Source organism: Mustela lutreola, chromosome 2 (genome assembly GCF_030435805.1).
Source record: "Mustela lutreola isolate mMusLut2 chromosome 2, mMusLut2.pri, whole genome shotgun sequence".
Classification (NCBI taxonomy): Eukaryota; Metazoa; Chordata; class Mammalia; order Carnivora; family Mustelidae; genus Mustela; species Mustela lutreola.
In genome coordinates this window covers 139,068,728-139,087,443 of record NC_081291.1, presented here as the reverse complement: position 1 = coordinate 139,087,443, position 18,716 = coordinate 139,068,728, and the positions used below count along the sequence as shown (strand labels likewise).

The window sequence follows — 18,716 nt, the reverse complement described above, 5'->3', positions numbered from 1 at the left end:
TGGAAGGGCCAGAGAGCCAGGAGACAGAAGCAAAGACCGCTCACTCACCACGAACGCAGGATCCAGACCTCCGCTCACACCTGCTGGGAGCCCATGATCCAGAGTAGGGCCAGGCCGCAGCGCAAGATAACCTCAGGGCAAACCCCCTCCACACCCTTAGAGCGTCCCCCAGAGCCGAGGAGGAAAACCAGACAAGGCCGAAGGGAGGCTAGCGCAGGGCATTGACGTCACAGCATTCCCAGTTTCCACTGCGCGCTGACGTCAGCACTCGTGTTCTCTCCGCAAGGATGTTGGAAACTGGTTGGCCGGAGCTGCAGACAGATTTGGGGAATGGTTGGGCTTGCGTTGTGTCAGTGTGCAGGGACTCAGGGCTCCGGCCTTCTGAATGGGTCGTATCTGGACCAAGCGGGCGCCTTGTCTGACAGTTGCACTGAGACAGCATGCGCTAGGTTTTGGGTAGTTCCCCCAGAGTGATGTAGAAGGAGTAATAAAAGAACATGACCACCAGTCCAAACTTCTTTAAAGTGTATACACATGCTGCCTATGCTCCTTTTTTCCTATTCACTGTTCAACCCATTTTACCTCTTAAAGATTGGTTATTTTTAAACAGTAAGATCACACAAGTATATTTGTGTGCAAACACAAATATAAAATGAACATGTGTCAAAGAATTCCCTAATGAGGAACCTATATGATGTTACAAAGAATCTTAAGAACCACATAAATAGGTTGAAAAGTATTCTGACATTAATTTACACTTCTACTTCCCCTCAATAAATTGGATCAGCAAATTCTATTGACTTGACTTCCAAAATTGGATAAATCTCTCCATTCTCGGTCATAGTCTGAGCTGAAATCATCTGTGGATTGGACTACTACTGCCTTATTGGCCTCACCCCCCCCATCCATCTTAACAGAGCTTCCAAAGTGATTTTATAAAACAACCAACCAACCACAAAAATTATAATCTAGAGTATGTTGATTCCTTTCTTAAAGTCTGCCAATGGCTTCTTCTTTACTTGGAGATTTAAATCCACACTCCTGCTTACAAAGAATTACTTGATCTATGTGTCTCTTCACCTACCTCATCTACCACTTCTGTCTCACCACTATGCTTCAGGTCCCTCTGCTTGGAATGCGCTTAAAGATATAATAATTTAAAACAAGTTTTTCTGGAGATATGTTTACAAAATATATCTGGTTATTTTACATGAAAAATACTTTGGATTAGGGCACTTGGGTGGCTCAGTTGGTTAAGCGACTGCCTTCTGCTCAGATGGTGATCCTGGAGTCCCACATTGGGCTCCCAGCTCCATGGGGAGTCTGCTTCTCCCTCTGACCTCCTCTCTCCTGCTTTCTTTCACTCTCTCCCTCTCAAATAAACAAATAAAAATTAAAAAAAAAATACTTTGGATTAAAGAAAAAAAGGAACAAAAGAATATGTTCTGTGCTTGATTTCCAAAGGATATTACCAAAGATTTTCTTTTCAAGGATGCTAGTGGTCTTTTTTTTTTTTTTTTTCTTAATTGACTAAATCAATTGTTATCTAGAAGAGTTTTGGCTTGATAATCCAATATAAGGTACTTGGAATACAATACTAAAAAACTCACTTCTGAGTTTATTTGCTTCTGTCTTTTAGCAGGCTATATGTTGATCCTGGAGGATTCCAAATAAAACCTGAAGGATGGTGACATTTGAGTTTGGTCTTTTGATATGAGTAAAGTGAGAATATGAGTAAATGAAAAGCAGAGAAACTGGCACTTTAGGCAGAGGTGTACAGTTAGTGCATGTTTTGGAGGACAGAATATAAGTGAAATTACCTGGAAGGGTAGATAGAAGCCAAACCATCCAGGGACGTAAATTGAGTTTTGATCTTGTTCCATGGGGGAACCCAGCAGATTTTAAACTGAATTGTGACATGGTCCTCTCTTGTTAACATTGTTATAATAGATAAGTTGTAACTAATTGGGCAACATTCGTTATGTAAGAAAACCAAAATAAACCTTAACTTAATCAAAATTAATTTTGGTACTAGTGGGTGATTCAGAAGAAAAGAAGTTTCTAGTAAATCTTAGAATTGTACATTAGAGCTAAATGAGATATGCAAAAAGATTTATATCTCAGCAGTTATTTATAGGGCACTAATTGTGACTCAGGCACATGGGTGAGGCTGTGCTAGGGGCCGGGAACCTCCAAACTATTTTCACTATGTCAAAAGACCTTCACAGGAAATTGTGTGTTTCACTTCAACAAGGCCCAGTAGGGTTGAAACTGCTTAATTGCATAAAGTTGAACAAAAATCAAAATGGCTACACTAATACTTTACTGAAGCTTGGTTTTAAACTAAGTAACCTTTTCCCTCTCTTCTGTAAACCTCTCTTCCTCTTTTCTTAGCCTTTTGTTTCAGGATCCCAGTACCACCCTGAAGACAGGACAAAGGAGCTGGCAGCAGTACATTATTCCTGTCAAAACCAGGGAGACCGTATTTCCCTATACACACCGTCTTCTCTCCCTACCCCTCAGCGCTTTCCTTCTAGAGCAGTCTTGCTGTTAAGAAGGCCTTAGCCTGCAGCAGCCTCCTTCACCCTGCAAAGCAATAAAGCTCTTGTTCTGTCTTTATCCCAAACTCTGTTGGTTATATTTTGGCTCCAAAGCATGAGGTTGGTTTTCAATAGGGTGATTACAATTTCATGTTCATTTGCTTTGGTTTGGAATTTATAAGAATTCATTATAGGGACACTGATAATCTTAGATGGATCAAAAACTCCAATGGGGGGGCACCTGGGTGGCTCAGTGGGTTAAAGCCTCTGCCTTCGGCTTAGGTCGTGATTCCAGTGTCCTGGTATCAAGCCCCATGTAGGGCTTTCTGCTTAGCGGGAAGGCTGCTTCCCACTAACTCTCTCTCTCTCTGTCTGCCTCTCTGCCTACTTATGATCTCCTGTCTGTCAAATAAATAAATAAAATCTTAAAAAAAAACAAAAAACAAAAAAACTCCAATGCGATAATCAGGTATCCAGTTTCTTGAAAGAGAAAATAAGGGCACCTGTGTGGCTCAGTCATTAAGCACCTGCCTTCAGCTCAGGTCATGATCCTGGGGTCCTAGGATTGAGCCCCACATTGAGCTCCCTGCTCAGCTAGAAGCCTGCTTCTCCCTCTCCCAATCCCCCCGCTTGTGTTTCCTCTTTCACTGTGTTTCTCTCTGTCCAATAAATAAATAAAATCTAAAAAAAATTAGAATGAATAAAAGAGAAAATAAACTAAAATTTAAAGTAGTTTGCTCAGTAAAATTATTCAGAATGTGGAAAAACACTTGAAGGGAAGGGGAATATGCAAGAGAGAAAATTCAGATCCCACCTCTACACAGTCTCTTATACACACAAGCCAAAGCTGCTTCTCCTCCTCTGTTTTTCAGCTCAATGATGGCCCTACCATTCATTCATCTACAAATCCCAGAAGCCTGGGCATCATTCTCAATGCCTGCTTCAATTTATTCCTCCATTTAATCACACACATCAAAGTGTTGACTCTACCTCTGAAACTCTTGCAAAATTTCACTCTTTATTCACACAATTACAGCCTTGCTTGGTGTTATAAGAAACACTCTTCCTTTCCCACATTGCAGCTCTTTCCTTTGTTTTGCAAAATAGGTAGAATTAACTGTAAATGGACTGTTGAGCAGACCAAGGTCTGACCCTGTGCAAAAAGATAAATTATGATAACGTCATAGGGAGAAAACTTGTCATATTTGTCCAACGCCCATAAGGTGTCCTTCTATATCCAAGAGTTACACTTGCTATTTAGTTTTTTATGAGAAAAAAAGGAGGGATGTGTCTTTCACTGTCCTGAAAGACCTAGAAAGTTGTGATTGGTTATCATAATTGAACCTGCCTAAAGTGATATAAGCAAATGTGATTGGATGTCATCACAGGCTCACCATTCCTGCCTGAGAAAAAGTTACGATATGGCCATATCCCTTCCCTCCTGGGCAGTTGGGCCTGGTGGTGCTCATGTAGAAATGCAAGAAATAATTATTGCTTAGCATTGTTTTGGATAGCGATGGGGTTCAGGACATACTACACCAAAATATGGTATATTAGCATATTGAATATTTTAAATTGAAGTAGTTTGAAAAAACAGTATAAGCAGGAAAGTCACTTTGACACTTCACCCACCTCTTCTTTCCTGAAACGGGTCACAAAGCCCTTAAGAGAAACCCCTCCCACATGCACCCAAATATTTATAGCAGCAATGTCCACAGTAGCTAAACTATGGGAAGAATCTAGAACGATTCATCAACAGATGAATGGATAAAGAAGATGTGGTATACACACACACACACACACACACACGATGAATACTATGCAGCCTTCAAAAGAAATGAAATCTTGCCATTTGCAATGACATGGATGGAACTAGAGGGTATTATGCTGAGCGAAGTAAGTCAATCAGAGAAAGACAATTATCATATGATCTCCCTGATATGAGGAGGTTGAGAGACAATGTTGGGGGGTTGGAGGGTAGGGAAAGAATAAATGAAACAAGATGGGATCAGGAGGGAGAAAAACCATAAGAGACTCTTAATCTCACAAAACAAACAGGGTTGCTGGGGGGGATAGGGGAAGAGAGACAGTGGTTGGGTTATGGACATTGGGGAAGGTATGTGCTATGGTGAGTGAAGTGAAGTGTGTAAACCTGGCGATTCATAGACCTGTACCCCTGGAGCTAGTAATACATTGTATGTTAATTTAAAAATAAATAAAATAATAAATAATAATATATTTATATTATAATATAAATAATAATAAAATAATAATTTAAAAATTAAAAATTAAAATAATAATAATAAAGAAGAGAAGCCCCTCCCTATACCCAGAAAGGAGCATTCTTACCTCTGAAGTCAGAGGAACACAAAGAAGACTCTGACTGAATAGGTCTTGCTAAGTTTCCTATAGTTTTCTATATTTACCTCACACTCTGACCTGTCATATCTCTTCACAACTATCCACTCTTCATCAGCCTAGCATAGAATTACTCCAATTGTCAGAATTAACCTACTCTCTGGATCTTCATTTTCTTAGGAAGACTTCCCTGTCATGTAAAACTATGTTAAATGCATGTGAATGCTTTTCTCCTGTTTCTCTGTCTTAGCAGGTTTCATTTTCATATCTACCTAGGAACCCTAAGTGAGTTGATGAAGACTTTTTCCTTGACTACAATGAGTAATAAAAGTAAAGTTTAAAAGCCTCTAAAACTTTCAGCTTATTCCATGCCCTGCAACCACCATCTCTTCATAATTCAAAAAAAATCAAAGTAAAACCTAATTTAGTAAGGTGGAAGTGTAGTCATCTACTCAACAGGAATTTTTTCCTTTTTCTTACAGTATTTGACACTCATTAATACTAAAAAGTCATTATTTATCTGAAACTAAAAAAAAAAACCACGTGTATATATATATTTATATAGATAGATAGATAGATATAGATATATATTGAGAGAGAGAGAGAGAGAAAGCTTGTAAAACCAAACCAAATAATTCAGTTTAAAAATGGGTAGAAGACATGAATAGACATTTTTCTAAAGAAAATACATGTGTCTAACAGAAACATGAAAAGATGCTCCACATCATTCATTATCTCATCATCAGGGCAATGCAAATCAAAACAAAAATATCAGTGAGATATTACCTCATACCTGTCAGAATAGCTAAAATTAACAACTAAGGAAACAATAGATTTTTGGTGGGGATACAGAGAAAGGGGAACCCTCTTAACACTGTTGGTGGGAATGCAAACTGGTGTAGCCACTGTGGAAAACAGTATGGGGTTCCTCAAAAAGTTAAAAATAGAGCTACCCTATGACCCAGCAATTGCACTATTTGTGATTTATCTAAAGGATACAAACAGTAATCTGAAGGGCACCTGCACCCCAATGTTTTTAGCAGAAATGTCCACAATAGCCAAAATATGAAAAGAGCTCAGATGTCCATCTACTGATGAATAGGTAAAGAAGAGGTGGTATCTATATACACTGGAATATTACTCAGCCATCAAAAAGAATAAAATATTGCTGTTTGCAACAATGTGGATGGAACTAGAGGGTATTATGCTAAGCAACATAAGTAAGTCAGTGAAAGATAAACACCATATGATTTCACTCAAATGTGGAATTTAAAGAACAGAACAGATGCACCTATGGGAAAAGAAGAAAAAATAAAATAAGATGAAAACAGAGAGAGAGGCATATCATAAGAGACTCTTAACTATAAGAAACAAATTGAGGGTTGCTGGAGAGCAGGTGGGTGGGGGGTGGGGCTATATGGCTGATGGGCATTAAGGAGGGCATGTGATGTAATGAGCACTGGGTTTTTATGCAACTGATGAATCACTAAATTCTACCTCTGAAACTAATAATACAGTGTATTTTAATTAAGTTGAATTTAAATTAAAAAATTTTAAAAACCACAAATTTTACAAGTATAAATTGCACACACCAATACAAAACTAGAACTCCTCTCTTCATTCTGAATAATAACAAAAAGCCATACCAGAAACATCAGATTTTTTAAAAGATTTTATTTATTTATTTAAGAGAGAGACAAAGAGAGCACAAGTTGGGAGGTGTAGAGAGAAAGAAAGAAGCAGACTCCTCGCTGAGCAGAGAGCCTGAAGGAGGACTTGATCCCAGGACCCAGTGATCATGATTTGAATCAAGTCAGATGCTTAACTGATGGAGCCACCCAGGTGCCCAGTATCAGATTACCCTTTAACAAATATAAACTATACACTATAGACAAAGAATTAAGCATCTTGACTTTACATTCAGGAAAATTTGTGCAAGGCTTTGAAATGGAAAAAAAAAAGATTACTGAGCATTATATCTTGCACATCTTTCCAATTTATCTCCTCCTCTGATTTTCCTTGCTTTATTTATAACTCTGTAAATGGGAGATAACAAAGAACAATGCAAATGACTCTTGGCCATGAATGTGCAAATGAATTCTGTGCAGGGGAGGGGCTATTGATTTTTCTCCCCACCCTGGTATAAAAAAACCAGTTTGTATCTATATGTCCATTCATTCCAGCGATCCAAACATACCTATTTAGCTCTCTTCTTTAAATTCTTCTTCAAACCAATTATAATAACTTGCTGGTTTCTCCATCAGCTTGTGAAATAATTAAATAAAACCTTTGACACATGTTCATTTTATATTTGTATGAGAGTAACGATTTTTACCTTTAAACATGTACATCCTTTAGTGATACATTTTGAGAGATAAATCAGTTCACTGATATTTGATCAGTTCATGCTAGGATATATTCTCAATCAGCTCAGGAGTATTTTTGTTTTGTTTTAGCAATTCTAAAGCAAGGCATTTCTTTACATATACTTTTGGAAATATTTCTTGCTAGAGGAAAACAACTAATGACTGACAAGGTAAAATCTGAGGCATAGTTTGCCACAGGAAACCTGGCAAAATAATTCCATGCAAAGGGTAAAGGAAGAAAAGGAAAAAGGGAATGATAATGGATGTCTCTTTTCTCAGTAGAATAAAATATAACCCTTACATCAAATCCTTATAGATAGATGGACCAGACTTTTAGCACCATGAACCATGGATAAGAGCCTTAATCTTAGGCACTTCTTACTCAGTATAAGGACCAGTCCTTGGTGAAAAAGTAAGGAAGGAAAAAATGGGAAAGAAAAGCCATCCATCCCTTCCCCTAATGTCAGCATACCACTTCTGTTCTGTTTTACCCCTTCCAGATGTTTCCGCTTTAAAACATCTCCCTCCCATGAGTCCCATCTCTTTGATATCGTAAGGGAGGGAGAAGTTTTCTTCAAGCCTCTTAATGTCCATGACTGGGTCTGAAAATTAAACTGGCAAAGCCAGATTAACTGGAAAATAGCATACACATTTATTGATTTTTTACCTATACATGAGAGCCTTCACAAGAGAATGAAGGCCAGAATAAGTGACTAGAGCAGAAAGATTTGTATCTTTTAGACAAAAAAGCCCAATAAATTTGTGAAGAATTGCCAAGACGAAGGGGTTTGGGCTGGGGGTGGTAAATAGTGTAGAAGTAACTAGGAAAAGGGTGAGTTTAACAAGGTTTGTTTGTGTAGATTTCTTGGCTCCAAATTCCCGTCTCTGTAATAATATGTCTTTCCTGCTCCTGGCATGGGGAGGGTACCTTTCACAGGGGAGTTTTATGACTGATTTCAGGGAAGAGGGGAGATGGAAGGTCAGAGTGACCTTCTGGCATCTAGTGTTTCCTTGTTTTTTGTTTTGTTTTGTTTTGTTTTAAATCCCTTCATCTAAAGTTACTTAAGATTTCAAGGTGCCATATTTGGGGGTAATGTGTCCTGAACCCCATCAATGCCTTAATTGTGTGTAGGGACTATGCAAAGAGGCAATATGAGAAGTATTTCAAAAAGAACGCATATGGGGAGCAGGGATTTTGGTGGTGGGTAGCTCTGGGCTGCATCCTGCAGGAAGTGAGAAGTTGGGGAAGAGAAACAACCACAGGGTCATCCGATAAGGTAAGTGTGTGAATCTCTATGAATACTAAGACGTTAGCAGGCTCTCTTCAATGAGGGCCTTTTAAGGCTACATACTTTCTCCCCAGTCTCTGTGCCCAAGCCCTCTGGCTGTCCTACCGGTGCCTCCTCAAGGCAGTCCCAGGGGTAGAAGGCAAATGCACGCACAGGTCCTCAGCACCCATCGGGACAAGGGTGTTGAAGGGTGAGTGGAGAGGGGGTATGTGAGTACAGATACATGACCTGACAATAGCACTGGCAGACTCCTCACACCACCCTTGTAAATTTGGTGAAGGCAGTGGCATTCTGCAATATCTGAACTGTCCTCAAAGCTCCCAGAGCCCAGAGAGGGTCTCTCCTTGAACCCTAAAGAAAGCATGGGGGCCAGATGTACCTCTGGCCCTAAAGGATCTATTGCTGTGTTCACTGTTTGGGCATACCCCTGTGTTTCTACTAGTCATGGCTGCTGTTTCTATTCCAGACACAAGTAACTGTGGTAACTTCTACTTACTAATGTTTGTTGTATACCGCAATATCTCTTTATCTGTAATCTTCAGTTTTCCAAATTAACTCTGCAGGGCAGCTGTCATTTAAAGCTGGGGATTTATTAACATAAGCAAATAATTAAGTGATAATATGAGAAAGGCTGGATCCTACAGCACAAGGAGCCACAGTAGTGTCTCCTACAAAGGCCTGGTCTTTCTCTGGGCCCTCCGTGCATTCTCTGAATGTGTCCAGCTTCCATCTCCAGCAGAAGCTTCCACAGGAAGAGATACTATCTTCATCCTCCACATGTGAATGTCCTTCCTGAGTCCTGGCCTGGGAGAAGGCCAAATCCAGACTTGTGCCAGGGAAATATTAAACCGCAGCCTTGATGAATGTGGTCATAGACTGTCTGCTTTTAACCCGAATTAGACATACTTACTAACCAAATCAAGGGGCCCCTGCAAGCAGCAGCTTTAGTCCAACACCCATTTGCTGGGCACCGCTGAGGCACCAAGGAAGGATCAAGACATTTTCTGCATTCAAGAAATATGCAATATGTAGTGCAGAGCAGCAGGGAAGAAGGAGGGAAGAGATGCAGATCTTGTTTCTGGAAAACTTCTGAAGTATCAGGAAAGAGAGGCTCCCATTGTAGGTGGTTCCCAAATCCTGCCCATCCTTTAAGGCCCAAGTGGAATCCCCGTGACTGGAAGGAACCTCTGCAGATGTTGCATCACCAAATAATCTTTTCTCACTCCAACCTCCTCTAAGAACATAAGGTCTGCTGTTTTAATGGAGCCCTCTTCATGCACCACTTTGTGTTAGTCTTACTTTAGCTACATAGTATTAAATACTAATAGCAAATATTATATTATATTATTAGTGACATTAATAAATATTAGCTATCATCACCATCATCATCTTTAATATTACATGGCTTATATCTCTCCCTTGATTGGCGGCTGCATGAATTTTGCCCTGAGTCACAAAGGAAAGATTGTGGTGGTAGGGTTCTCTCTAACGGCCCCCCTGCTATCCACATTCCAGGACTCACACTGGATGTCCAATATCAAGTCCTCGAGATCCATATCCCAAAGGCACAGGGATCCCAGTCCATGGCTTCAAGTCTGTGCACACTGAGAGCCATTTTGTGTGGTAATAAGTCTAATACCTGCAGGGCTGTGTTAGCAAACAAAGTGAAGTTGTTGGCCCAGTACAAATTCTCTAAAGAGAAATTGTGATGCTGATGTCAAACAAAGTGACATCCAGTCAGCATTCCCATTTCCTGTCAGAGAGAAATAGAGTCTCTGAGCAGAAATGGTTTAGCCAGGGGCGCTTGGGTGGCTTAGTCATTAAGTATCTGCCTTCAGCTCAGGCTGTGATCCCAGGGTCCTGGGGTGGAGTTCTACGTTGAGATCCCCGTTCAGCAGGGATTCTCCTTCCCCCCTCCCTTTGCTGCTCCCCATCCGATCGATAATATCTCTCTCTCTCTCTCTCTCTCTCTCTCTCTCTCCTGCTTTCTCTCAAATAAATGAATAAAATCATTTAAAAAAAGATGGTATAGCCAAGCCAACTTTTTCCAGAGGGGGTGTTACATTTCCTTACGCCATCCAGATTTCTGGCTGTGGTTAAAGCAAGCAGACCTGTAGAGGATATGGGGCCTTTTTTCTTACCTAGTCTGAAAAAATTTTAAGGACTTCAGACTAGGATTTCTTATCTAGTCTGAAAAAAAGGTCTCTGGGTGAGACCCATTAACTGTTCCTTAATGTCCTTCCTCAAGTACTCCTCCACCCAGACTGATGGTGGTCATCTGGAGCGCAAAGAACACAGAGGCCTTTTAACTCCAAAGTCCATGTCTCATGATCAAGCATCTGCTCCATCTTCCGTGGGTCTGCAAATGATCCTCAGGGCTGCACAGAGTTCTTGCTCTGTCCGGGCGCCACTTCATGCCACACCTCCGCTAAGCCACAGCATGTATCTGGGATGCCCACGGGGCACCAGGCGTGCCTTCCTCTTTGAGAGGAAGGTCAAAAGAGGAAGAGAGGCAGCCAGCCAGAGCTGACTCTTCAGATCTGAAGGTGAGAGTGACCATCTCTGTATCCTCTCTCTCTTCCCCTGGGCCCAGATGGAAGAGCCCCCTCAGTGATGTCAAGATGAGGCTCTTCGTTTTCATTTTTGCCTTTCAACCCTGACATGCTTATCATCTTGGTCTTTTCTCTCTCTCTCTCTTTCTATTTATATGTATGTGTATATGCCTATATATATATATATATATATATATATATATATATAAACTGCCTTATGAGTCTCATAGTTTTTATTACAGGAGGTATTGGCCAAGAACTTAAAGGAAAAGGAAAAAATGTTTTTCCTCCCTTACAAGTAGAGAGAACACAGACTTTGGAATCATTCACTCTTTCTAAACCTGCCTCCATTCTGTCCACTACAATTCATTCTTTACAGTATGCTTTTTTCTTCTATGACCTTTGTTATATATCAAAATATATTTCTACTGTTATTTACTTTTTTGCTTGTTTATTCATTACAATCTTAAGTCTCACTAGTTTAGGGCAGGGCCCATGTACACCCAAACCCTAGCACAGGGCATGGTGCATGGAAGGCAATCGGTAAATATTGTGCTGGAAGATCGCTTCTTGGCCTTTTGGCTAAGATCAAGAGAAATATTGTGTTGGAAAAAATGAAAGTATCATATGCAATCTTTTGTTTTCTTCACATTAGAAAACAAAGGAATGCAATGCTCCTTTAGTGTAAGTAAGTTTTGGACTATTAATGATGGATTGAGGTGAAAATTCAACAGCAGACTGTTAATATTTGCTAATATAATGAATTCCCTATTTTCTGTACCAGATTCAGATACATATAATTAGATTCTGTAGTACAGTCCTACCATCTTGCAAGGCGAGTGAGCACAGGTTACATTTTAAAAAATTATATGATAAACACATGCACATAATAAAAATTCAACACAGAAATATGTATAGGAAAAGTAAGAGTCTCCTTCAACGCTACTCTCCCCAGTCCCACTTGTTATTTTTTAAAATTTTTTATGATCTTATAAGTATGTGTCATGATTTTACATAAATGGAACTATGATCTACGTCTTGTTCGTTGTTTGACATTTCATTATCACTTTTCCACTTAGGTGTATTTAACTCTGTCTGCTGGTTGCATAGGATGGGTATTCCATAAATTATTAAAGCATTCTCTTGCTGATGGGTTGTCAGGGTGCTTCTGATATTTCGATCTTAGAACAATGCTGCAATAAATATGCATAAAAAATCTTATATTTGCTTATCCTTTCGTAGAATATATCTTTAGAAGTAACATCATTGGATCAAAAGATATCGGCTTATAAAATTTTGATAGATACCACCAAATCGGTTTCCAAAAATACTGTATCTCCAAAAATTATGTATCAAAACTGGTAAGGCGTGATCAATGATACAGATGGTTGATGTGCCCATCAACTGTATTTGATAGCCCCTTAACTACATTTTTACCAATAGTGAATTTTATTTTTTTTTAATTTTTTTAATTTTTTTAAAGATTTTATTTATTTATGTGACAGAGAGAGATCACAAGTAGGCAGAGAGACAGGCAGAGAGAGAGAGAGGGAAACAGGCTCCCTGCTGAGCAGAGATCCCGATGCGGGACTTGATCCCAGGACCCTGAGATCATGACCCGAGCCGAAGGCAGCGGCTTAACCCACTGAACCACCCAGGCGCCCCCCCAATACTGAATTTTAGCAATATTTTCCAGTTGCTCCATTTTTAAGGATGAAAATTTTACATTTCATTGTTTTTTTTTTTTTTTTTTTTAATTTCCTCATGACTAGTGAAAGTGAGCATCTTTTATGTGAGCATCCTGGCCATTCACCTTTTATCATATACGAATTATCTATGGGTGTCCTCAGGAGGCAGATATCCCCATTCTCCTGCAGCCAGTGGGGTTGAGAGTTTGAGTGAGAACATATGTAAAATGTCCAGGATCATTTGTCTGATACCTACACACTCATGCTTCCAAAAGCTGGGAGGTTTGGCTTGGGAATACTTCACATAGCTGTCAAGAGTGGGCTTTTGCCAACAAATCCAGGCTGTGGAAGAGAAAAGACCTACAGGTCGGAATTTAAGAGTTACATTACTGTTGGGGCTCTTGGGTGGCTCGGTGGGTTTAGTTTCTGACTCTTGGTTTCAGCTTAGGTCATGATCTTGGGGTCCTGGGATTGATTCCCAGGCTCTGAGCTGAGCAGGGAATCTGCTTCTCTGCCTCTCTCTCTCCCTCTGCCCCGCCTGCCACTTGTCCTTTCTCTCTCTCTCTCTCTCAAATAAATAAATCATTAAAAAAAAAAAAAAAAAAGGAAAGAAAGAGATTATTGTCTACGTGAATGTGGCAAAGACTTCTATCACTGGTGATAAGTGGGATAGTAATAACCCTTGCCATATACTAGCTTATTTCTAAGGCTTTTCTCTATAATTAATTGGGATTGTTACAGATGGAGGGCAAGGTATTGGGAGACCAACTCCCTGATTCTCTAAATCAGTATGGAGTCAGTGGTGATTTTTAGGGTTGTAGAATGGGATACTGCTTTGTAACCATATGGGAGGCCTTAGAAAAAGAAAACAATATGCTTATGTTAAGTAATTGCCAACCTAAAGAATGCTCCTGAAAGCCAGAAGGCCTCAGTGGCAACTCAAAAGTAGACCCCTCTGCAGAATCCTGAAAATCAGTCCCCCAATAAGGATAGAAAGGGCCCCTGAGACCTGGGATAGGGACATTTTGGTGCATGAGTCTGGGAATCTTAAACGTCAGATTTTCCTGAGACTTACTAGCTGTCAGAGAGAGTCTTTCCTTTGAAGAAAAGTCTCCCCTTGCAGAAGACTATGCATGACAGACCTTACGTGAGGCATGTACCTTACAAGATGATACTGGCTTCTTCAAGGTCTTCCTCTACTATCCCTTCAGGCTTACAACTAAAATCTTCTCTAAACCCAGATTTAGAAGTAAAATATGAACCCTGTCCTAGGAATAAATAGTTTCTACAACAAAGGGATTACAGAACTTTAGTAATATAATCAGGAAGGACGTGAGAAAAAGATATGTGAGTGGATCTTGGTGTGATTACAGTGGAAGGAGTGTTTGGTATGCTAAAAAAGGAGGACTCAGTGGTGACTCAGGACTTAACGTCTAACAGAGACACTGCAATTGGTCTAAGAGTTTTCTGTAATGATGCAAACCTGAACATGATGAAAGCCTCTGGTAAATGAAGTGAAATTTCTGAAGTTTCCAGAACTTTCTTGGCATAGTATTGAGTTGGTTCTTGGTGTGGGAATATTAGAATGGATTTATTATGCAAAGTGTAAGAACTCATAACCTACCTGTGTTCCCCAGGAGAGCTAGACACTCCCTTTACTTAGATAATAAGAAATGTACTGGAGAAAGGTTGCTGACGTTTGAGCAAAAAGCTTTGTAATGGCTGCTCCCCACAGGCTGGAGATCAAGCGCCACTCACTCTATGGACTGAGCCAGACTGGATGAACTCTGAAATTCAGATTTCAGACTCTGAAATGGAACTTCTTGATGTTGGTGGGGATGTTGGGATTCTAGAAGGGCAGGGGCTAGTAGACAGCACCACAGGCAAAATGGTGTAGTTGCTGCAACAAGGCCAGAATGGCGACCAGGGGGTCTCAACCTACAGTAAAAGGCGAAAGATTTATGCGATCTGAAGAGAAACCAGAGTATCAACCTACAGTATCAGTGGCAACAGCTGAAAAAGCACGATGTTCCTAGGTGTGAGGCAGATGAATATCCAACTAAGATGTTGCTTAATTTTGTGACATTTGCTTTATCATTTTTGTTAAAATGACACATACTAATTATAAAAAAATTACCATTTTGGTGACCATTCATCTAGATATCTCTTTGTGCTTGTGTTTATAATTTTACATGCATGGGATCTGGCTACATATGTGGTTCTGGAACCTATGTTTTTAGATCAGTGCTCTGTAGGTATCTTATCGATGAAGATAAATTTATATGAAAAATTTTATTATTATATATAGTTAGTATGACATGGTTTTATGAGCTTTGATACTGGACCAGATTGCTTGAGTTCAAATGTTCATTCCATCAATTTCTAGATTTGTGAAAGTAAACTGAACTCTTTGTGTCTCAGTTTCCTTATTTCTAAAATGGTTATAATAAGGGTACTTATTTCTCAGGATTCATATGGGGCTTAAATGAGTTAATATATATGAAGATCAATGTTTGCCATTGTTACCTGTTATTAGCTATTGATTTATAGTCTCCTAATAATGGACATTTATTTTTTAAAAAAATTTTATGAACAGTGCTGTAGTGAATATTCTTGTCTGTGCATCTTTTTTTATATTTCTGTTATTCTTTACTTCAGAAATGAGATTTCCAGAGCCAAAATCATGACCATTTTCCTGAATGGTAGTCTTTATACTTTTAAGAATTTACTTAAGATTTATAGCATGAAAATTGTATCCTTCTTGGACTATACTTACAAATATGGATGTGTTCCATTATCTCTTTTTAAATTATTAAGTAAACATTTAAACTTGGGGAAAAGGAAAGTTAAGAAACATGAACTCAGATTACCATTTGGTGTTTTATGACTTTTAAATTGCTTCTAATTCCATCCCTGAATGTTTAAGCTCTGAATCTTGACCAGGGTCTCATGTTCAGAGCAAGTGAGTTAGATCTGTGACCTTATACTAATGATCAAGATCATTTGGGAAGAGATTTTTGCAATATGAACCAGTATTTTAATGGATGATTTCAAAGTCTTAAGAAAAAATATTTCATTGGCTATCCCACCTTGACATCTCAATGTGGCTATTCCCAGTCTCTCCCATCCCTGGCTTAATTGATCCTCAAGGCAATATTTACTGGCTGGGTTCCTAGCTCATAGATCCTCGTCTCTTAGTCTGTGAACCATTCTTGATTTCCTCTAGAGAAAGGAAACTTATTCCTTCTACTTTATTCCATCTTTGTTTTCTGCCTCTCTAAGGAAATATCTGCCCTCACTCTCTTCCTTTTTCCTTTGAAGTTAAATTACCTTTTTATTGATTTCCCCCCCAAACTAATCTCTGAGTACCTCTCTCTAAACTATGTTTTCATACAATACCCCCGATTTAGAAAGAAGCTCATCATTCCTTTTCTTTTCATTTGTTCTAGTAGATGGGACCCTGGGGAGATGGTGAAGTCAAGCATTCAGATTGTTTGAAAATTATCTCAATTCATGTTTTTATGAATTCATTCTTAATTTATGCTTCCATTCATGTTTTCACATGGGTATCATTCATTTGCTTAGTCATTATGCATTTATTCATGTATGAAATATTAAATACTCCAAACGTCTGCCTTCAGTTCTCACACATTCATTCACATTATTCTAGCCCTCATTCATTCATTTTCTCATGCCTTCACTCATTCAGTTATTGAATTCAATCATTTGTTTACATAAAATTCATATATTCAATCATATATTTATTAATTTTTTTCTCTATCAGTCAAGGAAGCAGGAAATCAATGGCATGTTCAAATTAGGATGATTTGAAGGGATTATTTACAAAGGTGTGGGCAGAATAGAGAAAAACCACAAGAATTAGCGTAGCACACTGAGGCTAGTAACTGCGGGATCTGAAGGGGGATAAACTGAGACCTCTCATTGAGGGCCCCTCTCTGGATTGGAGGGAAACCAGGCATAAATACCGTGATCTAATTCTCTTTCCTTTTGCAGATCTCCTGCCAACACTTTCTCACTACCAATATGCTCTGAATGGAGCCAGAAGTCAGCGTGCGAGAGAGGAGACAGAGACAGTCCACAGGGGTCAGCCTTCTAGGAAGAGAGCCAACGGGTGACAGTGGGTGGAAGTTGTTTCCGGTGAGGCAAAGGAAAGACATTCCACATACTCTCTGAGATTCTGAGGCTGGTCAGCCTTCCATTTCCCCCATCTTCTTTTCTGCTATTGGGAAAGAACCAGCAGGAAGGGGCAGAAAAGCCCTGTTTAGGAAGTTATTTTCATAACGGAAAGTCACATTGAATAGAATCAGCCTGGCTCTCTATGAATCTGTGGACTATACCTCCTAGGGAATGTCTTTGGGCTTCTCTACTACCCTGCACAGTAAGAGTGCTTACTCCTGGGGCAATATTTTAACAGCACATTGTATCTGGACTACTTCATTCGACATACCGACTCAGGGGCACAGACTGTTGTCTTACTTGTCTCATATCCCCAGAGACTAGCCAGGGCGTGGCGCCCTGTAAATGTTGAATGAAAGGGTGAATGACACATGAAGGTCTAAATCAGAGCTTGCTAGGAAGCTTAGGGAGGTAACAGTATCTTGAATTTCTTTAATTCTCCCACATGGTGGCAGCAATTACCGTGGTCCAATTTTCTTATGCGTGGCATTCAGGTACTTATCTTCATCTAGTCTCTTATGAATAGAAATAAAGCTATTTTAAAAATCACTATATCAAGGACAGCATAATATGCCAAAGATAAGAGAAAAAAATAACAATAATGTTTATTGTCACAAAGAATTAGATATGGCCCTGTAAATTTTACTTTAAAAGGCATTTGGAAAACACGTGTTCCTTAATTTCTGAAAGAAATACAATTTGCTGTGCAAATGGTAATAAACAAATGAATTCTCTCTGCCTCTTGTGGTGCCTAGCTCTATTATCTATTCACCCCAAGTCACCAGGCTCCTCCAAACACCTGGCCCTGTTTCTTGCTCGCAGAGGTAAAAAGTTCCCCAGGTTCCAGTTTCTTAGGTGGCTTGATTCTTTCCCTCTCCCCTCCAGCCCGTTTTAACCTCTGCAGAAACCATACATTATGATTCTTATACTAGCCTATAAATGCTTGTTTTCATTGCTGTTTCAGGTCATATTAACTTCTGAAAAATGGCATATTTTTAAGCGATTGTTATTGTGTAAGTGTTCTTTACAAGTTCAGGAGTGATGGTGTCCCACTGAGGTCAAAGGTACCTTATTGAGCACTGTCCCTTCACTTTATTGTTTTTCCCCCAGAAATCTTGCTTGTATTTTGCTGCTTTTGCACTGCAGCAAAGATTGCCAAGACTTGTTTTCAAATTTACCAACATTCTAGATTTAGCATAAATTTTGCCCTGTAACTTTAAACAAAGCTACTAAGAGATTAAGAAAAAGAATGCTAAATATGTGGCACCTGGGTGGCTCAGTCGGTTAAGCAACCGACCCTTGATTTTGACCCAGGTCATGATCTCAGGGTCTTGATATGGAGCACTGTTGGCCTTGGTGCTGGGCATGGAGCCTGCTTAAGATCCTCTCTCTCTCCTTCTCTCTGCCACCCCACCCTACCTTGGTTGAGTATGCCCTCTCTCCAAAAAAAAAAAAAAAAAGAAGAAGAAGAAGAAGAAGAAGCATGCTAATAATGCTAATAAAAGGAGTTTCTATAATCAAGGGGTCACTGTAGAAGACCAATAAGAAGACTTGAGAGTGGGTTAGCTGGACCAGGAGTGAATTCCTGAGATAGGAGGCGGCCAAAAGCAAGTCAAAGCTCTGGAGTGGAAGAAAAGGGTGATAGGATTAAAGATTTCAACTCCTCAACACAGAGGAATTCAAAAAGTTTAAAAATTGTCATTTAAGATGTCTGCCTTAGTACCAG

At 39.5% G+C, this 18,716-nt stretch overlaps 1 protein-coding gene across 2 annotated transcripts in view; it reads left to right on the top strand.

Annotated features, from left to right (window-relative positions):
• LOC131824918 (vasodilator-stimulated phosphoprotein-like) overlaps window positions 1-17,742 on the top strand; it is a 113,568-nt gene extending 95,826 nt beyond the window's left edge. Inside the window, exon 4 of one of the 2 annotated variants that reach the window (XR_009351037.1) lies at window positions 16,808-17,742. The gene's annotated coding sequence lies outside the window, so the exon portion shown is untranslated. Of the gene's footprint in view, window positions 1-2,394; window positions 3,244-16,807 lie in introns of those variants that run through there. The other variant, XR_009351040.1, reaches the window with a different exon arrangement.
• Window positions 17,743-18,716: the final 974 nt, after the last annotated feature.